The sequence below is a fragment of the Rhinopithecus roxellana genome, chromosome 8 (genome assembly GCF_007565055.1).
Source record: "Rhinopithecus roxellana isolate Shanxi Qingling chromosome 8, ASM756505v1, whole genome shotgun sequence".
Taxonomy (NCBI): domain Eukaryota; kingdom Metazoa; phylum Chordata; class Mammalia; order Primates; family Cercopithecidae; genus Rhinopithecus; species Rhinopithecus roxellana.
In genome coordinates this window covers 30,227,320-30,237,215 of record NC_044556.1, presented here as the reverse complement: position 1 = coordinate 30,237,215, position 9,896 = coordinate 30,227,320, and the positions used below count along the sequence as shown (strand labels likewise).

The 9,896-nt window shown below is 39.2% G+C and overlaps 1 long non-coding RNA gene across 1 annotated transcript in view; it reads right to left on the bottom strand.

Annotated features, from left to right (window-relative positions):
- Positions 1-1,934: 1,934 nt before the first annotated feature.
- Positions 1,935-9,896, bottom strand: part of LOC115899052 — a 30,765-nt gene continuing 22,803 nt past the window's right edge. The window contains exons 2-3 of the long non-coding RNA XR_004058654.1: positions 4,796-4,868; positions 1,935-2,055 (exon numbers count right to left, since the gene is read on the bottom strand). This is a non-coding gene — a long non-coding RNA (uncharacterized LOC115899052). The remainder of the gene's footprint in view (positions 2,056-4,795; positions 4,869-9,896) is intronic.

The window sequence follows — 9,896 nt, the reverse complement described above, 5'->3', positions numbered from 1 at the left end:
GGAGACAGAGTGAGACTCCATCTCAAAAAACAAATAATATTAATAATATTTTTATTATAATTATATATATAATAATAATATTTTTATTATAATTATATATATAATAATAATATTTTTATTATAATTATATATATAATAATATTTTTATTATAATTATATATATAATAATATTTTTATTATAATTATATATATAATAATAATATTTTATTTCCTGAAGGGGGGAAAAGGCACTGACCTAGGTAACTTTGGAAATGAATGGAGTGTGTAAGGCTAAAGGCACATTAAGTAGTGTATTTTATTTTAAAAAGTTGTTTGTCATGGAAGTAAGTATTAACAATTCTGAGACTGCTATACATGTCTGCTGGAATTGAACAATTAATTTTTTGCAAAAGAATTTGCAGATGGTGGGAGCCAGGTTTCTTACTGTTTGAGTGGAAGATGATAGATAAGTGAGAGAATGATCCATGTGATAATGGACTAGAGTTGGTGACATCAGTAAGAACTCATGTTTAACTTAATGTAGATACACGTGTTTCCATGCAGCCATATTCCTGTATATTTACACACACAGCTTCTCATAGACACATATATTTCTTTGCTCTGTGAGCTGACAGGGTGTAAAAGAAATGACATCCAGTAGTAAGGAGCACTGAAATCTTGGTTTCTTATACTATTCTTCAATAAAAGGCACCAGGGCTATTTGGAGAAATGGTTGATTCTAGGACTGGGGCAGTGACTATATGAAATGACTCTAGAGCATTCTGTAGTGCCAGAAGGTAAGTAAATACTCAACACACACACACACATACACACACACACACACACACACACACACACATGGGGTATGTCAAAAGTATACATGAGCTAACTGAAAGAGCTCCTACTGGCCAAAGATAGCATATTTTGAGAAACAGCATAAATAAAGTCACTTTAGAGTATCACCCAAAGTATAAAATAAATATCTATGAATCCATACTGATATAAAGAAATTATTGAATAAATTAATAAATGATGGAGAGGACATAAATCTCCTATGCGGGAAAACTCCAAATAAATTATGTAGACTCCATCCTAAAGGAGGGGAAGCATAACTCCCCATTCCTTAGGTGTGGGCTGCATATAGTGACTTCCTTCCAATGAATATGTTATGGAAAGGGGAAATGAAAGAGTAATGTTATGACGTAGAAATCTGTCTAGTACTACAGAAGCCAAATGCTCAAGGTCAACCACACCCATAAGTCATGTGATAACATGTACCCTTTATAAACTATGATGACAGTGGTTCTTTACCTCTGTGATCCTCCTTCCCCAAACTCATAACCCAAGACTAAAACATCAGACAAATTCCAGTATAGGACAATCCTACAAAACACTTGAATTTCACAGTACTCCTTAAAACTGTCAAGATCACCCAAAACAAGCGAAATCTGAGAAATGGTCATAGCCAAGAGGAGCATAAGGAGACATAATAACTAAACGTACAATATGGGATCCTGAATTGGATTCTAGAACAGAAAAAAGACATTAGGTAAAATCTTAGGAAACTGAAATAAACAATTGCCTTTTGTTAATAATAATATATTAATATCCGTTCCTTAATTGCAACAAATGTACCATACTAATATAAGTATTAATGGGGGAAACTCTGTGTGTGTGTGTGTGTGTGTGTGGATAACCTTCTGTATTATTGCCTTAATTTTTCTGTAGGTCTAAAACTATTCCAAAAATTAAAGTCTATTAATAAAAACACCAACTTTAAGAATACACAGTTCCAGATCCACCACCCAGGTGATTCTGATATACATCAAGATATGAAAACTACTTACCTAAAAAATGCTTCAAAACCAGGAGAAGGCTTAAATTTCAGACCATTTACTGGACCAATAATTTTTAAAAATCTATAAAGCAACCACAGCAAATATATTGGTAAATTTGTCTTGAATTCTATGTTTATTTTATTTTATTTTTTTTGACATCTGTATCCTCAGCTGGATGGGTCAGGTGCAAGAAACTGTCTGACACTGGAAGGCCAAGTAGAAACTGGAAAGCAAAGCCCTGCGGAGAGGAGGTGAGGGAAATGTGTGGGTTTCGAATCTCCTGCAGTTGTCTATTTCTTCCTACAATTTAGGGGTTATACACAGCCAGTGGGATTATTTGTTACTGTATGAGATTTGTGTTAAAAACTGTCATGAACAGTATGTAATAATAAAAATACTCCTAACTTCCAGGAGTCAGCAATTTTCATTTTTCTTCACTGGCTGTTGATTATTGAATGACAAGATAATAAAAAGAAAAGCGATTAGAAGAAATAATTGGCTAAGCATCCTCTCTTCTCTTGGGTAAAAGCAGCCTATACTTTTTTCCTCTGAAGTTTAGTAGTGGAAGATGATCATCTTAAACTCATTCTTTAAAAACAACAGCAACAACAAAACAAGCAAATAGGTAAACTGTGTTAAAACTGTAGGATAGATAATCATGGGTCCTTAAGGATGGAAACATCTGACTTACAAATGCCTTATGCATACAAAGGTCAACCTATGCTTATCACCAAATCTAAAAGAGGGATGTTCCCAAGACAGGGAGTTCTATCCTCTTGTAAACCATGTGGCCTGTGGCCAATAAGCCTCCACAGCAGTGATTCTCAAAGTGAGGTTCCAGGCCTGGCTGCCTTAGCATCGCCTGAAAACTTGTTAGAAATGCAAATACTGGGGTCCCATCTCTGCCTTAACCACATCTGGAACTCTGGAGTGGGATCCAAAATGTGTGTGGTAACATCCCCTCCAGGTAATTCTGATGCACTGGAGAACCACCAATCTAACAGATGGGAGTGAAATCCTCTCTGTATCATGAATTCCTTTCTTTCGTGTACTCCAGACACTGTCACCAAAGTAACCAAGAGAGTTCTAGAGGATCAGGAAAGAAGATTATTTTCTCTTTGCCTGGAAACAATTTTTTCACTCAAAGAATGCTGTATAAATAGATAGAGAATAGATAGGGATCTTAGTAGGGTCCACATAAGTTTCTTTTATCCACAACATGACTGAAGTACCCATACTGATCTGATCACCATTTAGAAGGTTTGGGATCTTAGAGTTGTATCATGTCTGTTTCCCATATCAGCAACGCTATCCCCTCTACAGGTTTATTTGCAACAAGAGAAGTTTTGTTATAGGTAACAAAAATTCAAAGTTAAAAGGAAATCACATTTCCTCAATTTTCAGATGAGTAGTTGTTAATAAGCTAATATTTCTGAAATAAAATTGCACCTTACAATTTGGTGTACATTCAGTGTGCTGGATTTCTCACCAAACCCTCTAAAATGACTTTTAGATGAAAAATGTGTCTTGCAATTGACATCTTGGAACAGAGGAAATTTAGTAGTCAGAATGTTATTGAGCAATGGGCTTGCTGTCTGATGCACATAGAAGCCAATGATATGGCACCAGTTTTTGAGGAAAGAAAGGATTTGTTGTGAGGTCCACCTATAAGAAGATAGGAGGATAACTCAAATCTGTCTCTCTAATCTGGGATTTGGGGCAAGTTTTTTCAGTTAAGGAGGGTAGATTGGTATGCAGAAGCACTGGCAGGGCAGGTTTTGATTATTGGAAGGACTTTAAGTAAGACTATTTATGGTAAGGCAAGGGGAAGGGTCTTATCAGTGAACATTCCTAGAAAATGAACTGGTCACTTTTCAAAGTGTTTAGGTGCTTGAGCTCCAGCCACGTCCCAATCTTCAGTTCTGTGGTAGGGACTTTGGTTCTAGGTGTTATTTGAGGTCGAAGTTTTCTTCTTCTGTGCATGCTCTGGCTGCGTAACTTGCCACTTCTTAACTCTGTACTTGCAAAATAACTAGACATTCTGTTAGTAACAGAGTTTGACCAGATAAGACTAGCCCAACAGTTGCACGAACATGCTCTAGGAGGTAAAGGCAAAAGCCTCTGAATAATTTCCCGCTGTGAATCCGGTGAGGACAGTGAGGAAGCAATTTTACTTTCTCATCAAATTCTGAAGACAATACATTTAATACCTACTCTTCTTTAGTTGAAAGACTTCTACTTTCAGGAAAAACAAAGTAATAAGGACTGTAGCTAACTCTGTCTGGAGCAACTAGAAAACCAGACAAAATATGGGCAACAAAGAAAAGTGATCACTAAGACATGGAAACAACACAGCTGAGCCCTGGGACTGTCCTGGCGGATGCCTAAGTGTCTCCAGGCTGTGACACAGGTGCCCAGTAGGGCACAAAACTGCCTTCTGGAGTGGACAGGAAGGTTCCATGCCATAGTGGTGGTAACATGGTGATTTGGAGTTACAATGTGTTTTTGTTCATTTGGAATATATTTAAAATAATTAGGCAACTTGATTTTTAAATGTATGATATAGAATATCAAGGTATTGGTCAGGATTAGATGTATTTAAGTATTGCTATTTTCAGGAAAGTGGTGTTATATCAGTGACTTAATCATTCTAGGTTTTTGCCCAGCTGCAGATGGCTTGAGAGAACTGGCTGGTTACAGCTGACGGTGAGTTACAGTCAGTAGGAGTGTGTGTGGGCATGCACACTCAGTAAGCAGGCAGCAGCTGTTTGGCTAGAGAACGAAATTGGCCCATTGGAAACTATGGAATTATTTCATTATGCAGACCTTACTCAGAACCTCCTGGCTTCTGCAAGACTGGTCTGTGATGTGAGTGAAGAGGTATGACAAGATTCTACCTTATGGAAATGAAGCGCTTTGACTTGGTCTCTCCAGTTGGACTAAGCCGCACATGGTTTTGAATATGCTCTTGAACTCACCATGAAAGGTGCTGCGGACATGTGGAATGAAGCGGCTGCTCAATTGCATCTGCAGCATATCAGGGAGTGGTCCCTGCAGAGGGCAGAAGAAAGCATGTGTTAAATTGGGAGTCAGTACACTCAGATACCAACAATGACCATCACTAGCCTGCAACTAACTAAAAGCTGGGTGCTCTTGGGCAAATGAATGACCCTGAGACCTAGACCCCAGTCCAGACCTAGTACCTCAGAATTCCTTGTTTTGGTTCTTGAGTATCAGTAATTATTTAAAAGCATCTAGGTGATTTTAATGTGTACCCAGAAATAGTATCCACTAACTAATAACTGATCTAAAAGCTCCCTTCCCGACCTTAAAATACAAACTGAAGTTTAAATTTTGGCAGATGACAGATAATTGGCTGCCCCAGCTCCTTCCTCTTCCGATGCGTTATTTTTTCCTAATTTCTTTTCTAATCATTATCATTTACTCCCACATTTGCGGACGTTTGTATCCTTAAACCCAGTATCTGGACAGATATATCCATCTGAGGCCAGCTCTTTCTACCTCTCAGGACTAGCTGGAACAATAGATCAGTGTCTTACCACTCTTTTCTTATTATTTTAATGAACTTCATGCTATTTAAATATTGGGCTGGCAGTGTACCCTCTCTAGGCTCAGTTGCTCATTTCTAACAGCTGGTTATTATCCTAATTAGAGTGAGTGTTGGCTTTCTTTTCAGCCTCATAATTTAGGGTGCAGGTGCTGCCAAGTTGAGGTCAGTTTTGTTTATGGGATCTGAAACATGCCAGAGTAACTTTGATGGCTAAAACCTTGTATAGTTTCCTAAGCCTACTTCTACATTCTTTTTTTTTTTTTTTTCTCGGTACTTAGGGAATCGGCTGTAACCAGGTGTATTAAAAGCTTAAAAATTCAGCCGGGTGTGGTGGCTCATGACTATAATCCCAGCACTTTGGGAGGCTGAGGTAGGTGGACTACCTAAGGTTAGGAGTTTGAGACCAGCCTGGCCAAAATTGTGAAATCCTATGTCTACTAAAAATACAAAAAATTAGCCAGGTATGGTGGCGGGCACCTGTAATCCCAGCTGCTCAGGAGGCTGAGGCAGAAGAATCGCTTGAACCTGGGAGGCAGAGGTTGCAGTGAGCCAAGATCTCACCACTGCACTCCTCCTGGGCAACAAGAGTGAAACTCCATCTCAAAAAAACAAAAACAAAAACAAAAAAAAAACAAAAAGAAAAGAAAAGAAAAAAAAGCTTAAAAATTCCTCAGAATAAATTACTGAAAGCATGAAAATATGATAAATGTCTCACAGCAATGTTATTATTATTATTTCATAACATCCAGGGTACAGAATCATAGGCTCTTAGGAGGGGATTTATATGGTCATCTACATTTTGCCACCAAAAATTCCTTCTATAATATCACCAATGAACATATACCTGTCTTCCTAGCACTTCTAGTGACTATAATTTGTTACTATGTTCACTCATTAAAGATTTGTTTCTCCGGAACATTTATTTAAATTTTGATATTTCAAATATTTATGCTAAATTCAAGGATTACACTGGTTTAGGAAAAGAAACCAGAATTTATGTTCCCACAATTATTGGGGGAAGCAGACAAGATAACAACTATAACAATACAATGAGACAAGTGCTGTTATAGATTTTTCTGGGAACTTCCAAGCTGGGAAATAATTAACTTGCTTGGGACTCATGGTGGGGTTAAGGGGGAGAAAATTCAGGAAAGTTTCACAGAAGAAACTTAAAGAGAACCGAGTGGCGCCCAAGATGGCTGAATAGGAACAGCTCCAGCCTCCAGCTCCCAGCATGAGCAACACAGAAGATGGGTGATTTCTGCATTTTCAACTGAGGTACCAGGTTCATCTCACTGGGGCATGTCGGACAGTTGATGCTGGTCCACCGGTGCAGCTCAACCAGCAAGAGCTGAAGCAGGGCGAGGCATTGCCTCACCTGGGAAGTGCAAGGGGGAAGGGAATTCCTTTTGCTAGCCAAGGGAAATTGAGACACAGACACACAACACCTGGAAAATCGGGTAACTCCCACCCTAATACTGTGCTTTACCAAATGTCTTAGCAAACGGCACAACAGGAGATTAAATCCCACACCTGGCCTGGAGGGTCCCACACCCACAGAGCCTCCCTCATTGCTAGCACAGCAGTCAGAGATCTAACTGCAAGGCAGCAGTGAGGCTGGGGGAGGGGCACCCACCATAGCTGAGGCTTAAGTAGACAAACAAGCCTGCCAGGAAGCTTGAATTGGGAGGAGCCCACCGCAGCTTAAGGAGGCCTGCCTGCCTCTGTAGACTCCACCTCTGGGGACAGGGCATAACTAAACAAAAAGCAGGTGAAACCTCTGCAGATGTAAAAGTCTCTGTCTGACACCTTTGAAGAGAGCAGTGGTTCTCCCAGCATGGAGGTTGAGATCTGAGAACGGACAGACTACCTGCTCAAGTGGGTCCCTGACCCCTGAGTAGCCTAACTGGGAGACATCCCCCACTAGGTGCAGACAGACACCTCACACCTCACACCTCACACTTCACATGGCTGGGTAACCCTGAGACGAAGCTTCCAGAGCAAGAATCAGACAGCAACACTTGCTGTTCAGCAAAATTCTATCTTCTGCAGCCTCCGCTGCTGATACCCAGGCAAAGAGGGTCTGGAGTGGACCTCAAGCAAACTCCAACAGACCTGCAGCTGAGGGTCCTGAGGGTCCTGACTGTTAGAAGGAAAACTAACAAATAGAAAGGACACCCACACCAAAACCCCATCAGTACGTCACCATCATCAAAGACCAAAGGCAGATAAAACCACAAAGACGGGGAAAAAGCAGTGCAGAGAAGCTGGAAATTCAAAAAATCAGAGTGCATCTCCCCCTCCAAAGGAACACAGCTTATCGCCAGCAATGGAACAAAGCTGGACAGAGAATGACTTTGACGAGTTGAGAGAAGAAGGCTTCAGTCGATCAAACTTCTCAGAGCTAAAGGAGGAACTATGTAACTAGTGCAAAGAAACTAAAAACCTTGAAAAAAGAATGGATGAATGGATAACTAGAATAATCAAGTGCAGAGAAGACCTTAAAAGAACTGATAGAGATGAAAACCATGACATGAGAACTACGTGACAAATGCACAAGCTTCAGTAACTGACTTAATTAACTGGAAGAAAGATTATCAGTGATTGAAGATCAAATGAATGAAATGAAGCGAAAAGAGAAGTGTACAAAAAAAGAGTAAAAAGAAATGAACAAAGCCTCCAAGAAATATGGGATTATGTGAAAAGACCAAATCTATGTCTGATTGGTGTGCCTGAAAGTGACGGGGAAAATGGAACCAAGTTGGAAAACACTCTACAGGATATCATCCAGGAGAACTTCCCCAACCTAGTAAGGCAGGCCAATATTGAAATTCAGAAAATACAGAGAACGCCACAAAGATACTCCTCGAGAAGAGCAACTCCAAGACACGTAATTGTCAGATTCACCAAAGTTGAAATGAAGGAAAAAATGTTAACGGCAGCCAGAAAGAAAGGTTAGGTTACTGACAAAGGGAAGTCGATCAGACTAACAGCAGATCTCTCAGCAGAAACTCTCCAAGCCAGAAGAGAGTGGGGGCCAATATTCAACATTCTTAAAGAAAAGAATTTTCAACCCAGAATTTCATATCCAGCCAAACTAAGTTTCATAAGTGAAGGAGAAATAAAATCCTTTACAGACAAGCAAATGCTCAGATATTTTGTCACCACCAGGCCTGCCCTACAAGAGATTCTGAAGGAAGCACTAAACATGGAAAGGAACAACTGGTACCAGTCATTGCAAAAATATGCCAAAATGTAAAGACCATTGATGCTAGGAAGAAACTGCATCAACTAACGTGCAAAGTAACCAGCTAATATCATAATGACAGGATCAAGTTCACACATAACAATATTAACCTTAAATGTAAATGGAATAAATGGTCCAATTAAAAGACACAGACTGGCAAATTGGATAAAGAGTCAAGATCCATCAGTTTGCTGTATTCAGGAGACCCATCTCACATGCAGAGAGACACATAGGCTCAAAATAAAGGGATGGAGGAAGATCTACTAAGCAAATGGAAAACAAAAAAAGCAGGGGTTGCAATGCTAGTCTCTGATAAAACAGACTTTAAACCATCAAAGATCAAAAGAGACAAAGAAGGCCATTACATAATGGTAAACAATCAATTCATCAGGAAGAGCTAATGATCCTAAATATATATGCATCCAATACAGGAGCACCCAGATTCATAAAGCAAGTCCTTAGAGACTTACAAAGAGACTTAGACTCCCATATGATAATAACGGGAGACTTTAACACCCCACTGTCAACATTAGACAGATCAACGAGAGACAGAAAGTTAACAGGGATATCCAGGAATTGAACTCATCTCTGCATCAAGCGGACCTAATAGACATCTATAGAACTCTCCACCCCAAATCAACAGAATATACATTCTTCTCAGCACCACATCACACTTATTCCAAAATTGACCACATAGTTGGAAGTAAAGCACTCCTCAGCAAATGTAAAAGAACAGAAATTATAACAAACTGTCTCTTAGACCACAGTGCAATCAAACTCGAACTCAGGATTAAGAAACTCAATCAAAACCACTCAACTGCATGGAAACTGAACAACCTGCTCCTGAATGACTACTGGGTACATAATGAAATGAAGGCAGAAATAAAGATATTCTTTGAAACCAATGAGAACAAAGATACAATATGCTGGAATCTCTGGGACACATTTAAAGCAATGTGTAGAGGGAAATTTATAGCACTAAATGCCCACAAGAGAAAGCACAGAAGATCTAAAATTGACACCCTAATATCACAATTAAAAGAACTAGAGAAGCAAGAGCAAACACATTCAAAAGCTAGCAGAAGGCAAGAAATAACTAAGATCAGAGCAGAACTGAAGGAGATAGAGACATAAAAAACCCTCCAAAAAATCAATGAATCCAGGAGTTGGTTTTTTGGAAAGATCAACAATATTGATAGACCTGCTAGCAAGACTAATAAAGAAGAAAAGAGAGAAGAATCAAATAGACGCAATAAAAAAT